The sequence below is a fragment of the Hirundo rustica genome, chromosome 10, assembly GCF_015227805.2.
Source record: "Hirundo rustica isolate bHirRus1 chromosome 10, bHirRus1.pri.v3, whole genome shotgun sequence".
Lineage (NCBI taxonomy): Eukaryota > Metazoa > Chordata > Aves > Passeriformes > Hirundinidae > Hirundo > Hirundo rustica.
This window is the reverse complement of record NC_053459.1, coordinates 10,836,818-10,855,820: the sequence shown is the minus strand read 5'-3', so window position 1 is coordinate 10,855,820 and position 19,003 is coordinate 10,836,818. Positions and strand designations below refer to the sequence as shown.

The 19,003-nt window shown below is 41.1% G+C and overlaps 1 protein-coding gene across 6 annotated transcripts in view; it reads left to right on the top strand.

The window, feature by feature from the left end:
* Positions 1 to 2,899: 2,899 nt before the first annotated feature.
* TRIP12 (thyroid hormone receptor interactor 12) overlaps positions 2,900 to 19,003 on the top strand; it is a 79,445-nt gene continuing 63,341 nt past the window's right edge. For 5 of the 6 annotated variants that reach the window (XM_040074210.2, XM_040074209.2, XM_040074207.2 and 2 more), the window contains exon 1: positions 3,185 to 3,342. The gene's annotated coding sequence lies outside the window, so the exon portion shown is untranslated. Of the gene's footprint in view, positions 2,996 to 3,184; positions 3,343 to 19,003 lie in introns of those variants that run through there. The other variant, XM_040074205.2, reaches the window with a different exon arrangement.

Genomic DNA, 19,003 nt, shown 5'->3' with positions numbered 1-19,003 from the left:
CATAACTGCACTTTTAACCATCAGAGATGTGATGATCTGGAGCAGTAGTTCTGTGTGAAGCAGCAGAGGAAGAAAAGCTTCGCTACCTTTTAAACACATCAAATCCCATTTATGCTATGAAGATCTATTATGTAGCTGGATGAAACAGCAGGCACTGGGACTGGATGACCTGAAGTTGTCTCTTTCAGTCTTATATTTCTGCAGTGGAACTGGCAGAGGCCCACACAGGGGAAATATGTGGAATAGTTTCTGTGCATTTGTAAAATTATGATTGCTGACTTAAAATAGCAACTTGAAAAAATTTTCACTGATGGCTCAGAAGATCTCTGCTTCCACACAGCCCAGCTGGGTGAACTGTATTCTCTGAATGCTTATTTATGCAACTAAGTTTCTTGCCCTAACACATTCTAAAGCTCTTTTGTATTTGTACAGGTTTTCTGGTTCTCTGACAGTTTGACTTTATAGTCAGCTGATACCTGGAAATCCTGGTGATGACCACAGGTACGCGAGCCTTGGAGCTTTATATGACATGCCCAGTAAATTGATAACTTCATCCTGAAGGAGCTGAATTTACTGCTCATGTAAAGCCCAAGTAGATCATTCAAAGAAGGGCAACACTGGACAGAATTATGGGAGCTTTAGTACACATCCACCATGCAGCCACAAACTCCCCTTTTTGCTTTTAAAGAAAAACAACAGACAGTTCTGGAACCACTCACTTCCAAAAATGGGGCTATTCAAAGAAGCAGGTTTCAGCATTCATGTAACCCTGTGCCAGGTTGGAGGCTTAGACTGTGAGGCCTTTCAGGCAAAGACTCTTACTTATTAGGAGACTGCAAAATAGCACACTGGGAACATGAACCAACAACGAGGCCTCCTCCATGCTAACCCAGGATGGCTAAATATATTTTGCATGAGATACAACTTGGAACATCAGTGATGTACATACATTCAACTGCTGTTTTTGACAGGTCTCTTCTCAGGAGATTCCATAGCCTGTAGAAAGGTTAACTAGCACCCAGAAATTTTACATGTACAGAAGTTAAAACTGGAGACTACTACTTACGTGAAGGTGTTTTGAGGAATTAAAATCTGAGTGAATTGGGAAGTTTTCTGGAATCAGATAAATCAGCTTTATAAAATATAGTGATATATTCAAATACATACATTCGCTGCACGAGACTCAAATGATCTTACTGCCATAAAATCAAAGCTGAATTTTTCAAACAGCCCAAACCAGTTATTTTTTAATGACACCAACTTCCTGGTAATGAACATTGTACAATGAACCTTTGCAGAACAATTTGAACTTACTTACACTGACAGTTATGAAGCTTTTTTTGCATGGTCTGTGTTAACTGACTGGTTTGTTTTCAGGATATGTTTGGGCAGCTGAAAACAAACCCAAGAATAGATACCTGAAGTGTGTGACAGGAAGCAGATATGAGAACCAAAAACCTGAAGACAGTAGTAAGAACCATCTTATTTTTATTATCTGAGTGCAAAAAGGAATAGCAAAGACCCCACAACACTCATTCACATTCCACAGACAAGCAGAGCACTGGTAGGATTCTTACAGGGCCAGTGGGACAGGCCCACTACAAGACTTCAGCTACTCAAAAGCAAGTATTTCCCAGTTACTGTGCAGCAGCTCTTCCTTGAAAGAACATGTTTGTTATTTTGGTTTACTTCATGAAAACAAACTGAAAACTTTCTCCTAGTTTAAAAATATGTTGTGGGGTTTTGGGGGGGGTGTTGAGGTTTTTCTTGTGGGTTTTTTTTTTTTTTTTGGGGGGGGGGGTGGTGGTGTTTTTTGTGTTCAGGTGAGACATATAAAAAACTTTCTCAGAAAAGTTTCTGAACTTTACATCTTTTAAATCATATGTCCAGCTTGAGACAAGCATTTGTGTTTGTCTTTCTAATAAATATAAAGTAAGTAAACTAAGTAAAAAATGGTTCAAAATGAAACAAAGATTATAGTATATTTGGAATTTTATTTCATAATCTAATAAACTCATAATCAGATTTCATTTTAATTTCATGTTAAATTTCATTTGTTTGCTGTTCAACACTTCTTATTGATGATTCTATTAGATTACTCTGAAAAATACTCATATCGCACATTTTGCAGGACATTTTAAAACAACAGTTCAAAAAACTCTTCCTTACCCCTCTGCCTTAAGTCTGATTACCCCAAAAGTGCAGCTAGACTTATCTTTCTTTAAAAGGAATACTTAAGGATATGTTGTTGAATTGCGTTAAATGTCGCACCACGTTTATTTGTGAAGCATTTCTGAGAGTAGACTTAGGTCTGTTTTAAAGGTACAAAATCACGGTGTGTATATACCACTTCGAAAGGCTAATAACTCACCATTTTGAAACATTTCTATTTCCTTCTTTCCTCTGGTTCCTCACCCAGAGCCCCGTCCCACAGGCTCGGGAAAGTCCAGGTAGAAGGAGCCCCCCACATACTGAGGCTCCCCGTCTAGACGCACTTTCGCCCGTGCCTGGAAATACCCTTTTTGGTAGCCAGCCCTCAGGCAGCCAGGCGTTCCCCCCCCTCAGGAGGCCAGGCCAGCGGCACTTACCGGTGGCTCCTCCCGGGTCGCTTCCTGGCGGCGTTAACGCTGCCCCTCGTCCTGCCCCGGCACGGAGGGGCTCCTTCCCCGAGGAAAAGCCCTCGCTAAAGCCGCTGCCGCCTCAGGCTGCCGGTCTGCTTTCCTTCCTTGCTTCCTGAGCGGGGAGAGAGCGGCGGCCCCGCGCGGCTCCGCCGCCGCCGCCGCCATTTTGGGACGCTGGCGGGCGGTCTCCATGGCAACCAGGAAGGGGCGGACATCGCGCGGGGTCACCGCTAGCCCGGCCCCCTCTTAAAGGAGCAGCCGCGGCGGCCCCGCGGTGCCGGGCAGGGTCTGACCCCCGCCGCCGGTGCCACCAGCGACCCGCGCCCCGGCCGCCCGTCGGCCGCCCCTCGGGTGGACATACCCGCGGACCCGAGGTGACGACCCCGGCGGAGGGATACCTACCGCCGCCAGCGGCTCCGCCGAGCGCAGCGAGCGGGCCGCGCTCCGGGCCGCGGCGGGGGCTGCGCGGGGGGCGGCGGCCGGGGCAGGGGCCGCCCGCCGGCCCGGGGCGCGCGCGGGCCCCGGCGGGGCCCCGGCGCCAGGAGAAAGTAGTCCCGCGGCCTCCCCCTCGCGCCGCTGGAAAGGGTTCGGCGGCGGAGGCGGCGGACGAGGCGTCGCTCGGTGCTGCGGCTTCAGCTGATAATTGAAGGGAAGCGAGGCGGCTGCTGCCGGGAGGAGGGAGGCACGGAGCGTCTGCGGAGGCCGCACCGGGACAAACTAGGTACCCGGGGCCCCTCCGCTCGGTCGGGGGGCGCCGGGGAGGCGGACGCGGGGCGGCGGGGCGCTCGCTGGGCCCCTCGGCGACTGCGGGCCGGGCCTGTTGTGTCATCCTGGCATTAGCCGAGCTGCCCTTCCTGGCGGCCCGGGGCAGGGGGAGGGGAGCGGCGCCATCCCGGAGCATTGTTGCAGATGGGGGTTGGGGGGGGGCGAAGGGGAGCCGGGACCGACACGGCGCCGCGCTGGTGAGTGTGTGGGGCGGCCCGGAGGGGTGGAATGGGGCCCTCGCCATGGAGGGAAGGGGGTGGAAACGAAGCTGACAAAATGGCCAGGCGGTCCTCGAGCCCGCTGCAGGGACATCACTCGCCCCCCCATCCCGGGCACGGGTACCGGGGGCCACCTCGCCTCTCCCGGGCCGCCCGGCGGGGAGGGGGGCGGCAGCGCGGCCGCCCCTCCGCGGGCCCTGTGTGCCTGCTGATACAAAAGGGCAGTGTCAGTGTTGACACTGCCGTGCCGATTTCGATGCCCTTCCTCGTCTTCCCTCCCCCACTCCGCTTGGCCCCCTTTTCCTTTAGTGGTTCTTTCTTTCCCACCCCTCTATTATATTTTTTTTTTTCCCCTCTAAAGAAGCTAGGAAATATCTTAAAGGGAAAAAAAGTAATTTCTCTTTCTTTCCCTCCTGCCCGGCTCGGTAAAAATGCTAAACAATCGGCCGACGTCCATATTTCACAAGCTTTTTTGGGGGCAGGAAGAAGGTGGGCAGAAAACGGAGGCGCCCGTGGGGTCGGAGTCACAAAGCTGGCTGCCCACGAAAGGGATTATTTTCGCAGCTAAATGTTTTCGAGCTGATGTTTTTCTTGTTTTCAGTCAAGAAGCAAGTTGCCTGGTCCTTGCGTTTGCTTGCATAATGCGTCGTACTTGGAGGCTGATCAAAACGCTTGGTTCTGCCTTTCCTGCCTGGCTCTTCCTCCTTCCCTTTTCCCGGGGGGCTGGGTAGTGGGACAAGTTTGGGGGGGCTGGTGCCACTGGGGCTCCCGGCTGCTGCCCCGGTGATCCGGGGAAGGGAAGGAACCGAGGCCGGCGCTCTCGCCAGACCTGCAGGCCCGTCTTCCTGTGTCCAACTTTTTTATTGTTCCCCCCTTCCCCCTTCCGAGTGCACGGGCTCTCCGGCAGGCGGGGGTTTGCACGGCTCGGGAGTCCCAAAGTCTAGACGGGGAACAGGAAAATAATAGGGGAAAGAATGGAAAGTTATGTCAAGGGCTTTGGGGGAAAAACATCGACGTATCGAACAAAGGTCCTGCCTGTGTTGGAGAGAGAGGCCTGCATGTGAGGCCTGATTGTGTCGCATTTACACACGGGGAAGAAATGAGTGCTTGGTACTGGCCTAAATTTATTCTGTAAGTCTGGCATGGAACTTAGGAACGCTTTCAGTAAGTGTGTAGTTTGTTTTGGGAGCGTTTTTATTATGTGTAGCAATCCAGTAACAATTTTTTTTTAAATCCCTTTCCCCCCCCCTAAAAGGACAGTTCAGGGGGTTTTTTTTGTGTTTTGTGGGTTTTTTTTTTTTTCCCCTTCCTGCCTTGTTCAGCAGAAATAATATTGATTCAGACTTTCTAACACTGTAATGCAAAACTTTACTCAAACAGAGTAACTTCCACTGTTTGTGTTGTGTGTAATATATTTTTTTTGAGCTTCCTGGTTCTTTAAAGGCTGCCATAAAGAGGAGTTGAGTAGTTACCTGCTGATAAATTTGAAGTACATCTATCATAATGGGAAAGAAGAGGAATTCTGAGCACTTAAATTAGTTTTTCAAGATTTTCTTGTGGGAACTGACAATGTGGATATACTTTTGTAACACTTTAAAAGTCAGCAAGCATTGCTGTGATTATTTCTGTTTATCTCTTGTGTAGTCTTTTCAGTTCTCCCTCTTCCACTCCCAAAATTACCGTTCTAATTGTACAGGGTTGGGGTTTTTTTGGTATTTGATTTTTGAGGTTTCTGAGATTTATAAAGATTTTTGTTATGCTAAAAGTTTTTAAGCAAGCTTTATTTTATGTATGTAAAATTATATGTAATGGTCATGAAAGCACTGGAAAAATGACTGGGGCTTTCTATTGTTTGGTAGCCTTCTTAATAAATACCAAGAGGAGTTAAATTTGTTTATGAAAATATTAGTAATTCTGTTTTTACAGCTGATATTTTAACAGGATATGTTATATTTGAATTAAGAAGTTTAAAAGCAGTGGTCTGGTGAATAAATTCTGTAGATGATGCTTAAAGTTTTTTGGCAATATACATGTTTTTAACTTGTAATAGTTTCTAGTTTTGTAAAATGCAGCTGATTGTGAGCAGTTCAGTTCTTTTGATCTTCAGTGCAAAGGTATTTTTACATTTTGTTTGTATCTTATTGTTGTTTTAGAAATATAGGTAATCAGATTTTTTTTTCCCCATTCTTAGGGTCTTTCTGAGAAAAATATGAGTAATAAACTTGAATTAACAACCTTTAAGTCTTCAGTCTCCAGATGGTTTCATAGGTAGGAACCTAAACATGTCTTAGCTCTTAGTAGAAAGATTGTAGGTCATCCACAGTGTGACATTACTGCTTATTAATATAGCAGAGCTACTTCAGTAGGAGTGCCAACCTGTTGAGTAAGAGCTTATGAAAATGGGGTCTTTTGATGTCTTGCAAAAGTTTTTCAGGTCAAAGTGACCATTAGGGGAAAATCTCTGCATCTTCCCAGTAAATGAATAATCAAAGCTGTCATTCCTAATCAGGAATCATGCACAAGTTTGTTTTTTTGTTTTTTTTTGTTTCATTTTCCTTTTTATACTGTGCTTTGACCATCTTCAGACCCAGAGTGTAAGTATTACAGGAAAAAAAATAGTGATGAAAACTTGTTCTTATAAAATCATTCCTAAATTTGAGGCCTAAAGCTGTAGGTAACAACAACACTATTCCTTCTGCAGCAGTGTAGCAAAAATAAAATGCATTTGTCTTTAATGCCGTCAGTAGAGACATGATGAATTTCCATGTGGATCATTACATCACTGATGAGTACAGTTACTCTGCAGCAGTCCAGAAACATAACCTGACTAAATTTCTTTTGTTTCTAAGTGATGAATCTGAACCAGAAGTAGAAAGTTAGTAAGTAAACGACATGTTTGTACCTAATTTGCAGCTAAATGAATCTCACAGCTATCTGTGTTCATCTTGTATTTGTAGGCCATGCTGTATTTTCTGACAAAGTAATTGGTAAGCATCATTTAGAACACTTCTGATCATGGATCTGTCTTTTGTCACACTGAGGCTAAATTGTTGTGACAAGTATAATCAAATATCAAAGTTGTACGGTATGGTGATCTATGGCATTGGCAAAATCTTAACCCAGAATGTTTCTGGGATCTCACATTGGCCTGTTGGATGATCAGTGTCCAGTTCATCACCTGTCAAATTAGTAACATTTCCTGAAAAGTGCTTTGTTGACTCTTATGCTCTTTTCATCACTGCCCCATTCAGTACTGACTCTGAAGGTAGTAGTACATTAATTTTTTTTCTTTTTTTGCTAGTGTAACTTATTAGTTTTGGGTGAGTATTCTCAGTTTTGTGAAGAAGTAATATTTCAAATGTGCCCTTAATATTTTAATCACTACATTGTATCACAACAGATTTTTGGTAGTATATGAAGCAACTTCTTGCTGAGAGTTTGCATAGCTCAGTTTTGAGGTTGGTAACTCCAAAACAAAGTCACATTAACTTTTTCCCTACTGATGTATTTCTTTTTCTCAATTATACATAATAAAGTGCTTCTCAAGGATCAAAACTATTTTCAGAGTTCTCAGTGGTCAGCAATAATGAAAAAATGTTTATATGTAGCCATTTCTGGCAGGATTGCTTTTTTTAACAAAACAGTTGTTGAATTCATGCTTTCAAGCTATCTTCTGTAAATAAAGAAATTTTAGCCACGTATCAAGTGTTCGGTGTCTGTGGAGGACAGGGCTAACTCAACTGGCTTCTCCTGTCTGCTTTCAGATACCAGCAATGGTTGCTTTAGTACGAAGTTCAGTTTGAGGAGCAATTGTTCTCCTAATCCTGCCATCAAGTTGGTAGAGTCCAACTGTAAATATGCAGTCATATTCTCCTTCAATTCTGTCTAGGAGCCGGGGTTCAAGCACACAGAACCAATCTGTTTACTCTTGTCTGTGGTGAGGCTTGTCCTGCAAGGTACTGTTGCCTGTCTACCTTGACTCATGAAGGTACTTGGTACGAATAAGGCAGCAAACTGCTCTGAGAAAAGTAGATGGTCAACTCTGGAAGGAAAAATGGAAGTATTATTTTCAAATAGGAGTAATGGAAAAATGTGATGTATTATTGAAGAAGTTAATCATGATAGTTTAATACTGGACTTCAGTATTGAAGATGCGTGAGAAATACTAGCACTGATGTTCAAGCCATGGCTGCCCTCGCTTGTTCTCTTGTTAGGATTCATACAGAAAACCTGTTTGGAAGGGACCTTAGGAAGTTGCCCTTCTCACATTTGACTTCCTCTACCCTTAAATAGTTTTTCATTGATTACAACCTGATAAAAAGAGCTCAGTTTTCTTAAGTGATAAGAAAGGAGAAAAAACCCCAAATCCTACAAACGTGCAAAGGTATGTATGGAGAAGAAACTGGAATGATTCTATCAGAGTGTAGTAATACTCTGCTGGCTCATGGACTGGGGGTGAAAATCCTATTTTCTCAAGTGTTTTCTGAATGATTTGTTTTGATAGTGTCCACAATAAAGTGTACATGCTGAACTGCAAAGATCTTACCTTCATAAAAGGTATGAAAAGGTCTGAGTCACCTTCTGGAATGTGCATCTTGAGTTGTAGGGAGCAATTTGGTGTTTCAAAATGGAAGCTGAGGTCTCTGGTACTTTTTGAACAAGATGGCTTTTTTTAAGATCTGAAAGGCAAGGTATATCTCACATTTGTTCTGCTTTCAGAGCAACTTGTTGCTGACAACTTTATATTGCACAAAGTCCAAATAACTAAACTTAGTGTAAAGAAGGGTGAGTAGTTGCTAGACTTTTGTAAAGCTGGCAGTAAAAGAATACAAACGTGTTCTTTATTTTCTGATGTATGCATGTTTTTTGGGGAACAAAAGCGTTAAGCTTTCAGGAGGCTGTCAAGCCCTGAGCTCGGCATTAGGCTTAATACTAGCAGTGTGCACCTCAGTTTTGTGGCTGGCTGTTTTGAAGCGTGGTTAATACCAGTTTTTATTAATGCAGAGCAGTGACTCTATTTTTTATTTTGATTTTTCAGGTATAGTTTTTATAGTAAAACTATTAGGAAAAATAGGTCTGTGACAAACTCATGCCCCAGTGTAACTAGGTGTAGATTCAGCTGTGTTTGCTTTTAGAAAGCATGTATGCTGTTTTGTACTCCCTCATTTTTCGCCATATCTGTCTTCTGTCTTACTTGCCTTACTTTGAGCTTGTGATAGTTTGTCTTACCAGCTCTGGGTAGGAGAATTGATCTCTTGGTACATGGACTTTTATGTTCTTGAAGACTGTTCTGTACTTCTGCTCCAGTCCAAGTACACTGCTTAGATGTAAAAGTACAGGTAAATAAGTGTGGAAATGCGTTGAAAACGCTGAGGTTTTTTTAGGATCAGGAGCATCATAAATGTGTTGAGGTGCCAAAATAGGAAAGATTGGAAACAATGCATAGTAACACTAGTCAGGGTGGACTCGAATAATCCTCCATGCCTGCCCTCCTCCCCCTTCCCTCCAACCCTAAAGAAAAGCAAAAACCCTCACCTGCATCCCACCCACTCATCAAGGGACTTGAGTTACATGTCCTTGATACTGGTATAATGATTAGTTGCTTACTTTAACTCCTGCAGGTAATGAGGAGAAGCTCTCTTTACATTATATATGCCTTTGTGGAATATGTGGTAGATGACTGTTTTTGGACAAGGTAATATTGTAAGATGTGGTTAATGTCAGGGCTAGAGGAAGGCATCTTATCCAAGTTATTAACGTTCTGTGTCTTCTAATGTCAAATCCCTTATGTAATTAGCTTATTCAGTGCAGGGAGTGTCCTGTCCTGGAAGGTGTGTGCACTGTAACTGAATCTTCTGATCACAGGTGAGATGTGGCTGTGCATTTAAAGAGAACAAATGAGGAAAGTAACTGAGGGCGCATATTAATAGGCTGTAGGCTGAATTTAAACTTGGAACTCTGCCTTCATTAGAGAATATTTTCTTCCTCTTTATTTTGAGGATGCACTTTATTTATAATCAACTTACTGTAAACTGTAATTTCTCCTTAAAACTTCACTTGTCTTGAGCTTTGCGGTTGTTTCAGGTGTGATGGCTTGATGAACACACCCATTGTACGGGGGTGAGGGGAAGGTAGGAAATTGCTCAGCTGAGCAAGGACAGCAGACAGTCATAAGCTGTGTCAATAAGCTTGAGTGAACAGCACCTGAAAAGTAGCTACATAGGAGATCTTTAAGTTAAACAGCTGGAGAAAACACAATTTCAGCTGAATCTCATATAATGAAAGGGATGGAAGCTGCATAACTTAGGCAAACTTTAAGCCACAGCCCCAAGTGTTACAGCTTGTGCTTTGAAGATCTGCTGCCGTCTATTCTACAGTGTTTTTCAAGTTTATGTGATGGCAGTGGTTGCTGCCGTATCTTACTCTGGTAGCATTCTGCCTGTTGTATTTAGCAGATAGTATTCTACAATAAAAGACTGGTGATAAAAATTAAGATTGGTGTTATACCATAAGGTTGTGGATTAAATAGAGTTAGTGGAGTTAGTTTCACTCCCTTAGTTACAAGAAGCTTGGCAAAAGAACTGATGCATTCCTTTGCCAAAAGTGAGATAGGAAACACGTGTTTGTCAGATTTCCTCTGTAATTGATATAGTTCTGCTGTATATTTGTAGAGTTGCAGATGAACATAGCCTTGCTGGATACCTGACTCTTGACAGCTCCTTAGAACTTTCACCAGCACTTTGGAACTGGAATTGGAAGAAGCGTGTTAAGGGAAATGCTATTGCACACCTCAGCCTGCACATTTAAATGCTCCATGGAGTGGATGGAAATGGAGCTCTCTTCAGATTAGCTGTGAAGAAGGAAGATGAATTTTGCAAAATTTACGATGTGAGGGAGTTGCACCGCTTTAATGCCTTCTGTTAATGTTGATGTCTTTGAGCACTATGGCCATGCTTTTTTTTAATAGTTTAGAGGCTCTTGACATATTGTCCAAATCAAACTGGAGTTGAAACAGAATGGGCACTGAAAATTCCAATTTATTGTGCTCTATGGAGACGAACTCAAGTAAACTAGAATCTCAGAACTCTATATTTAAGAACTTGAGGTAAATAGAAATCTAGTGATGAGTTAATTTTTGGGAATACACTTAAACTAAATGTAAAGTTGGCTGTGAGACTCCACTGAAGTGACAGGCAAAGTAATCTGTCACTTTCAAAATGCAGTGCAGTGACCATACTTTCTGCTATACTTCATGGCTTCCTGGAGTAAAGTGTATTCCCTGGGTGCTTTTCCTCTGTCACAAACTTGGCCAAAAGCTGTTAAAACTATTCTCGTAGTTTAGATAAAGTAGATTCCTATTAAGTAACAAGTCAGTGGATTATCAGTTGTATCATCTGTTTTTCAAAACTTCTCAATTCACATACTTCATTCAGATGAAATCTTGGGTTTATATAAGATTGAGATCTCACACTTGAATGCTAGCTATGTTTCTAGCACCTGCAGTTTTACCAGGAGCACTGTCAACTCCCTTGACCTGTTCTCAGCAGTCTGCCTGTGCTAAGCTAGTGTTGCTTCTGTTTGTGGCATCTGTTTGTTGCAGTTTCACATCTACTTTGCACTTACCGGAAACCCTATTAGGACTTATCTGTACTGTTATTTTAATTAATTAATTTTAATTGAATTAATTTTAATCCTATTTTAGTGGTGTTGGAGAATTTTAAGAACTTTTATCAGAAGCAAGCCATTTAGATCATTCTGTATCACCAGATTGTATAGTGTATTTTAATTTAAAAGCTGTTCCCCTTCAGCTAAGAAATGGTTTCTTCCTTAGACTCAGAGTTGCAATACTGTTTTCCTTCACCAAAATGATGTCAGGCTATTTGGAAAGTCAGCTCAGTAAGATGGCAAATCAAAACCAGATAGCAGGTGATAGTGCTGATCTAACAGCAGAATTCAATTAATGTTTTGACTTCTTCTGTTCTGTAACCCATTCTGAAACATGAGTTGAGTTGAATGTTAGCAACTCAATTATGAAATTTCTCTGTTGCACTTTCATAGGACTCCTATGTTTTTGTCTGCTAGTTCTACATGGAGCTCTTTCCACAAATGGGAGAACTGCTTTGGTTTTTGGAATATATTAACTTTGGCAAGGTTCCTCCTCCTGCCCTCTCCTTCTCCCCCCCCCCCCTTAACCCCCCCCCTTCATGTGGCAGATATCAAACATGAACATATGGGCACAGAATGACACAGCAATAGAAGGATCAAGCTGGATAAACAACCTCTGCACAGCCTAACCCTATCCAAAAGTGTGGTATATATGGTTTGTGGTTTTTTATTTTTAAATCCTAGAACTTGCTGCTTACTACTGTAATTTGCTTTGTGGAGGGCTGTCTTCTGTCTCCCCTCCTCTTTCTCAGGAGGTGTGGGGACAAGTTTTCTCTCTTCAGTCATAAGAGCTTCAGTGGTAGGTATCATGGGACAAGAAGGACAGGAAAAGCTTCGCAAATTGTAGGTAATAGAGGTGTTGGCTTTTTTGCGGTGTCTTCTCTGGCTTCTCACACCTTCTGAGAAAGAGAATGGTTGTCATGATAGTAAGAATGGTGATCTAGTTACTGCCTTAGCCAAAAGACGCAAACTGGGGGGCTAGTTTTTTGTCGGAACTGAGCCTTTAAAGAGTTTTTTTGTACCTGAGCAGCTTGAGCTTCTCCTCTCTCTGGTGGACATAGTAGGACAACAGAACTTGTTAGCTGTCTGTAAGGACAATGAAGATTCTCTGGGAGTAGGCTTAGTAAGAAACCTCATACTTGCCTTTTTAGTTCTTCAGTCCTCCTGGGATATTCTTTCAGCATGTTGTGTCTCAAAATTTAGGATCCTCTGATTTCCAGCCTGAAAGTTTCTCTTAGCTGTTTGCCTGCTAACTGTATCAATACTATCCTCTCTTTTTCTTCTTCTGTTGATGTTTTTCTTGTGGCAGTTACTGAAAGTATTTATAACCTTGTTGCCAGGCTAAATAATACAGGTTTTATTAGTTAACTTTTTAGACCATGTTTCTCATTTTCAGCTGGAATTCATGTCTCTTGACAAATTCAGATTTTCTCTGTAGTTGGTATAGTTCTTCCACTGTGATGGGATAGAGTATTCCAGATAGTGCTTTTGTAAAAATAGTGTTTGAAGATTCTCAGTTACTTTGTAATGGTGTATTCACCTAAGCATTGTTTCTTTTTTCACACCTCCTCTCCCATTCCCCTCTAGCATCCCTCTGGAAGGAACTGGAACATGTAGTTACTAATGCTTAGGTCAACTGACAGGATTTGGCTTACAGTAATGCTTTCTGGATTCAGTATTGAAGGACAGCATCTCCATATTGAGTGGTGGTATTGTGCTTCACAGCGTTGCAAGTGTCTCTTTAGAATAATTTACTGTTCCATATTTTGATATATCCTTACTATTTTGGGTGAGGGACAGAGGAGAGAGAAGGGAACTTGTAAGTTTTGTTCATTTTAGAAAAAGCGGAGTTTTGAGGGAGCAGCTCTGTGTTTAGATAACTGTATCACCTGTGTAGTTATTTGGAAATAAGCTAGGCTGTAATAATAAAGCTTTCCTCTTAGTTCATAATTTTGTTCTAAGGGTAGTAGTCTTCCATCATTACAAACACTTTCTGTTAAACTTGTGCAATGACTCAATCTGTTTGGATGCTACTTAATAACAATTTAAATAGTCCTGGGTTCAATAAAACAGGAATAAAATAATGAATTACCTCTCTTCTGTGAGCCAGGAGTAACAAATGTCTAGAGTTCTGCTACTGAAAAACAAAAGCTTTGTTTCTGGAGTATGCTGATGTCTTGTCATTACTGAGGTACGATTTCGAGATTTAATACCATTACAAGTTAAACATTATTGCCTGCCTTTGAGTCTTAAAAAACCAGCCACAGCTTACAGAAACACTGTTTTTCAGTTGTTTTTCAAAACCTCGGGCCTTTGACCATGCATTCAGAGTAGCTGTGAATATTTTAAGTCCAGCTACATCTGAATGGTAGAATAGTCTTACTTGAGTATGTTTGCTGTAACACAGCTTTGAAGCCCACTGGGTGGAAGCTGTAGTACTCATCAAAGAGTACTTTTTTGCTAAACTTTGAAACTTTAGTTCAGTGAGAATGTCAATCTACATAAATTCATGGAGTAAGCGAATATAATATCATGGCCCTACTGCCATAGGGAAGGAAGGTAGGCTGTCCTGTGAAAAGTGCGTGAAAAAAATAGACTTTGTTTCTCAGGAACGGAGAGGGCCTATTCCTGGAAATACAGTCAGCACTGAGAGTATCTCTTTAAATAGTAATTTGTTTTATAAAGCAAAGAGACAGTTCTTCCTTACTGTATTTTTTGTACCGCTTTAAGTTGGAGGACTTCAAATGCCTGATTTTTGTCTAAAATACCTAGTTGCCAGGTAAAGGCTAACTTAAGGAGGAGAAGATGTGGAGTGCAAAAAATATGTACAAGTGTTCAGTTTTCATACCACTGATTCTAGCTGTATTGTCATAAATGTTACAGCTACACCAGGGAAGATAGTTACTCCTGTGGGAATCTGTGTGCTTATGTCCCTTAAGGGGAAGCATTCTGAAGATGTTAACCTGCCGTGCATAAGCTTTGAACGACTGAGTCAAGGAATTCATGAACCCAGACTTTTTTGCCTATGGATTCAGGAATGCTGCTCAGAGGTCACTGAGTGTGACAAGTGGAGGAAATGCAAGCTACTGTATTTCCTCAAATTTTCACCCAACTGTGTGAGGCGTAGCTGAGTTGGGGCTTGTGAACCCCTATCCTTGCCTTATGTATATGATCTACCTAGTTAAAAGGCTTAGAAGGCCTACTTTGGAAGGGTTTGGGCCTTCTGTTGATAACATCAAATGCAGGATGTGACTAGTCCAAGCCCGGGCTTGTGGCAGCTAGAAGCAGCAGGTCAACCTATGGCAGAATATAGTGATTAAAATGTCTAAGTTTGGCTTAGATGTGTCCAAAAGCTGGGTAGTTTGTTACTACTTCATAATATTCTAGGTTATGGCAACGAACTAGAATTACGTTTACTCTTGGGGTATGTTTGCTCTGTTTTTGGGAAGGTTGGTGGCCCAGCTTTGAAGTGGGAATAACTTGAAAATATAAATTTGTGAATGGCTACTATTTAAACTGTTTTGTTCTTTGTACTTGAATAGACTGGAGTAGTATTTGTGGTGGGAGAGCTGAGGAGAAGCTGATGTAATTTCAAGTTGCTTCATCAGAATTTTTAAAGTTTAACTTGTGACAATTGGTGGTAGATCAAAGTGTCAAGTTTTAAATTGTCTTTGTCAACTTGTACAGATGCAGTCTGTATTTTTGACCAACTCCCGAAGTTTCATGTGCTGAATTTTAATATGAAAATGGTCTGCACAAGCATAATAGTGAAGCTAATGATTGCACTCTATCCCCATACCCTCTGAGGTGTGTGGAACTTCGGATAAATACATGTAATAGTTGGAAGCTACCTTCTGTATAGTACACAAGACTTCCATGTAGGTTTGGATTAGAGCAACTAACTTGCCTTCCTATTTTATTTAGGTGACCATACTCACCAGGGTGTCTCCCAGGAAATGCAGTTGGAATTTTTAGGCTGAGCAACTGCATAGTGCAGACTCATGGCTCTAATGCCTTCAAGTTTAGCCTGTTTGTTTTCTTTCCTTAGTCCGTGCTGTAACTTCAGTAGTGAGTTAAATATTGTATGAAGAGTATAAGGAAGTGTAATCACCACTAAGCTTAGAATTAATGGAATTATTAAAAAAACCCCCAAAAAACAAATAGGTGGTGTGCTCAGAATTCGTCATACTTGAATATGTGCGGAGTGTTTATGCTGTCATTTTAATTTAAAAAGTATCCATTATAAAACACAGACTGTGATGCCACATCTGAAATACTTTTCTTGAAAATGAAAAAGTGCTTCTGAAACTTTCAGGCTTGTATCATGCAACTGTTTAATATAATAAATACTGCCATGTTATTAATCTGCTAGTGGCATATTCTGCCCTTGATATAAGAAAAAGCAACTTTAGACTTCTGTTTTGAAAATTCATTGTTAGATGCTTTATATCCTCCACTTTCTAACAAAGTATACATTTAATAGGAAATAGTTTCGATTGGTTTTTCATAGATAACTGCATGTTTGGAGAGCAGTGTTTTCATCAGCTTTCAAATCTATAGAAGAAGTTTGTTGGACAGATCAGGCTGTTTTTCAAATAGCAGTACATGATTTTGTGTCCCAAAACTGGTCTGTCAGGGGTGCCTTTAAATACAAGGTTAACACACAGATAAAATTTTGAAAAGCTTAGAATAAAGATGCAAAGTCAGTGCGATTAATTTGGTATCTTTGGTAGCTAATAGGAGTTGAGATGCTCTCCTAGCACATCATCCTGGTAGTTGATGGGAGAAGAGATTGTATTTCCAAGACTTGACATGGGAAAATGGAGGTGTTAAAGATACTGGGATTACTAGAATGCTTTTTTGCTCATTAATCATATGTGGGACGTCTGAGTGTCTTTGGTTTGCCAAACAGATGGAAGAGTAAGACAGGCTGCAGCCTGCAGGAAATGTGTATAGTTTACATTTGATATGTAGGATAGTGTGCAGAGGGGAGGGAAGAAACTGGACTCACTTCTGGGCCTATAGGTATTTTCTCTCTTCCTTTGCAAACGTGTCTGCTTCATATTTTTTCTTTTATCTTTCCCTGAAGCCACTCCATTCTCTGTGTATTTTTTACTAAAGTTTTGTAAAGAGTTATTTTATCTTCTACCATGATGAAGCTGCCTCTCCAGTTAAATATAATTTTGTTTATCTTCTTTACTAGAGCATTTTATTAAATGGCTTGTAAGAGGATGATGTGGAGTAGTTCTGGAGTGTGTTATGGATATTCTTTAAAGAAAAAAACCCAAACCATGAAAACAAACCAGAAGGATAAGAAATCTTGCATGGGAGTTGAGTGAACTTTGCTTCCAGTTGTGTCATATTAACAGTTATTAGTGTTTGCATTATTTTCACGTTTGCAAAAATGTATTTTAGGAGTGTAGCACGACGGATGCATCGCTTTGCTTGAAGGTATATCACTGATGTATACCCAAAGCACTTAGAAGAAACTGTCTTCCTTTCCTCTCCTCCTCACCGTGTTCTTTTTCAGTCCTAGACAAGGCCAAAAGTAATGTGTTGTTTTGGGGGGCAGCAAGTTTAGGTTTGCTCATAAAGCATAGTTAATCATTAGTGTTGGATGAAAGGTCACCAGTATAGGAGACAGCTCTTTGGTATTCTGATTGGGTCACAGAGCAAATTGCAAGACCAAAGGCTTATCAAACCAGCTATTGTAATATCTACTTCTTAAATAATCATTTTGATCAAGCTGTAGGAAACTTACTGCTCTGCTTGTTCTTTTATGAGTGTCTCAGGGTGGTGAAGAGATTGTGTTCTGGTATGTTCTCTGTATTCATCAGAGAGCAACAGTTTAGTTGGAGGGTAACAAAGAACAGGCTTAGGCAGTACCTCTTGGAACATTTTGTTGGCAGAAAGTAAGGAGCCTTTCTTCCAGCTCTGAAGTGATTGACTATTGACAAGAAATTCAGGCTTTGACAAACCTGGCCATGCCTAGGACCTTAGGAAAAACACCTCATTAGTGTTACCTTGTTAGTCTTGTGAGCTGTAACATATGGGCATAGTTACAGTTGTTCAGGGAAAGTGTGTGGGTAGCCTGGGAAGGAAGAGGTAAAAATCATTGGTGAGCTAAAACAGAAAAATGTCCTAGTGGCACATAAGGAAAGGAGGAGAAGAATTTGTAGCAGACTTTTTTTGTGTGTATTTGGTGATGTTGAGTTCTTGTCTAGCTTAAAATTAAGAGTAAATCTGGTGTCCTGCTAAAAAACACTTCAAAGACCTCTAATATTTAGTTCTGCTCAAGTTCAGCATCATGCACAATGCCTTGTTCCCACAACATTCCCTTGTTTTATTTATGGAGCATGAAGAAGGTGTAAATGTGCAGTGGAGTAGGCACTTGTCAAAGAAGTGTGCCATAAAGTTGTTTAATTCCTTCATAAAGCTCTGGCTTCTGACAGCTTTTTCCACGACTGTGAAAGTTTGAACCATCCTTAAATACAATTGTGGGAACTAATATTGTATGTTGTCTTATGTGTTTGATGTGAAAGAATAGCTCTGAGCACTGTAAAATCATGAGCTTACAGTTCATAGGATCAGTCTAAAGACAGCTTAATCCTTAGTGTTTGACAGGTGTTTCTTGGGTTATGACTTTGTTTTGCTCAGCTTTACACAGACCTTCTGTTTATACAGATACTTGGTAGGGAGTTTGGTTCATGATTTCATACAAGGTAAATGTCTTTAATTGTGCCTGTGTCAGTCATTTGGTATGTGTATTGGAGCTTGCTACTAATTATGTCAAGATATAATGTAAATGATAAATTTTTTTGTGATTGAGAGAATGTGTCTGTGGCACATAATTCCTGGATGCTGCTGGTTTGAGCACTGCCCAGTTTAGAAAACTTAGATGTGTTTTAATCCTTTTTTTGTTTTTACAGTATTCTTGTGATAGCAAAAGATCCATATGCACATCCAGTGCTGAGGAAGCCGGAAACTTAACCTGTTTTAATTGGATTTCTTCCTCAATGACTGCAATTAAACCATTTCCCAGATTGTGTCACGTGGCATTGGACTCTTGCTATGCTTGAGGCCTGTGACCTGTTCTGTGTAGCATTTGGCTGAAGTCTCTGTTCAGGAGAACAGCAAAACCTGCTTGAGCCCAGTGTGGGAAAGGAAGCCTCAACAGGCATCAGTCTGAATCAGTGCTAGACATCAGTGATTAGAAAAACAGGAAACTCCTGAAATCCTCCTGATTTGTCCCAAACTTGTCTAAATTATATTTTGAAGATGCAAAAATCTGAAAACCATTTCTAAGTGAGTAGAAAACAGATGAGTACCTTCTACATGGCCTTGTAAGCATAAAGGGTTTTAAAAAAAATTGTTTTTATTTTTGTTGTTTTTCCTCTTTAAGACATGCTACTATTACTAAAATGTTTTTTGTAGACTGGTTTAGAGCTGAAGCTGAATATTATCAAAATGAAGACCTAGTCTTCTGTTTCTTTACCTTGTTTTTATAATACCCTTATACCTGCGGTCTTGTGTTCATCTGTGGCACATTTCTAATCCACATCTACAAGTTAACTGGTTTTTGTTTCTTTTTCCAGAAGTAACTTCTGTTACATCTAGTCTCTGAATTTCTTCAGTCTAGTGGCTGATTAAAGGTGTGGGTTTTTTTTTTTTTTTTTTTTTTTTTTTTTTCTTCTCTCTCTTTGTTTTGTTTTTGCCTGTACCCTTCTAGTTGTC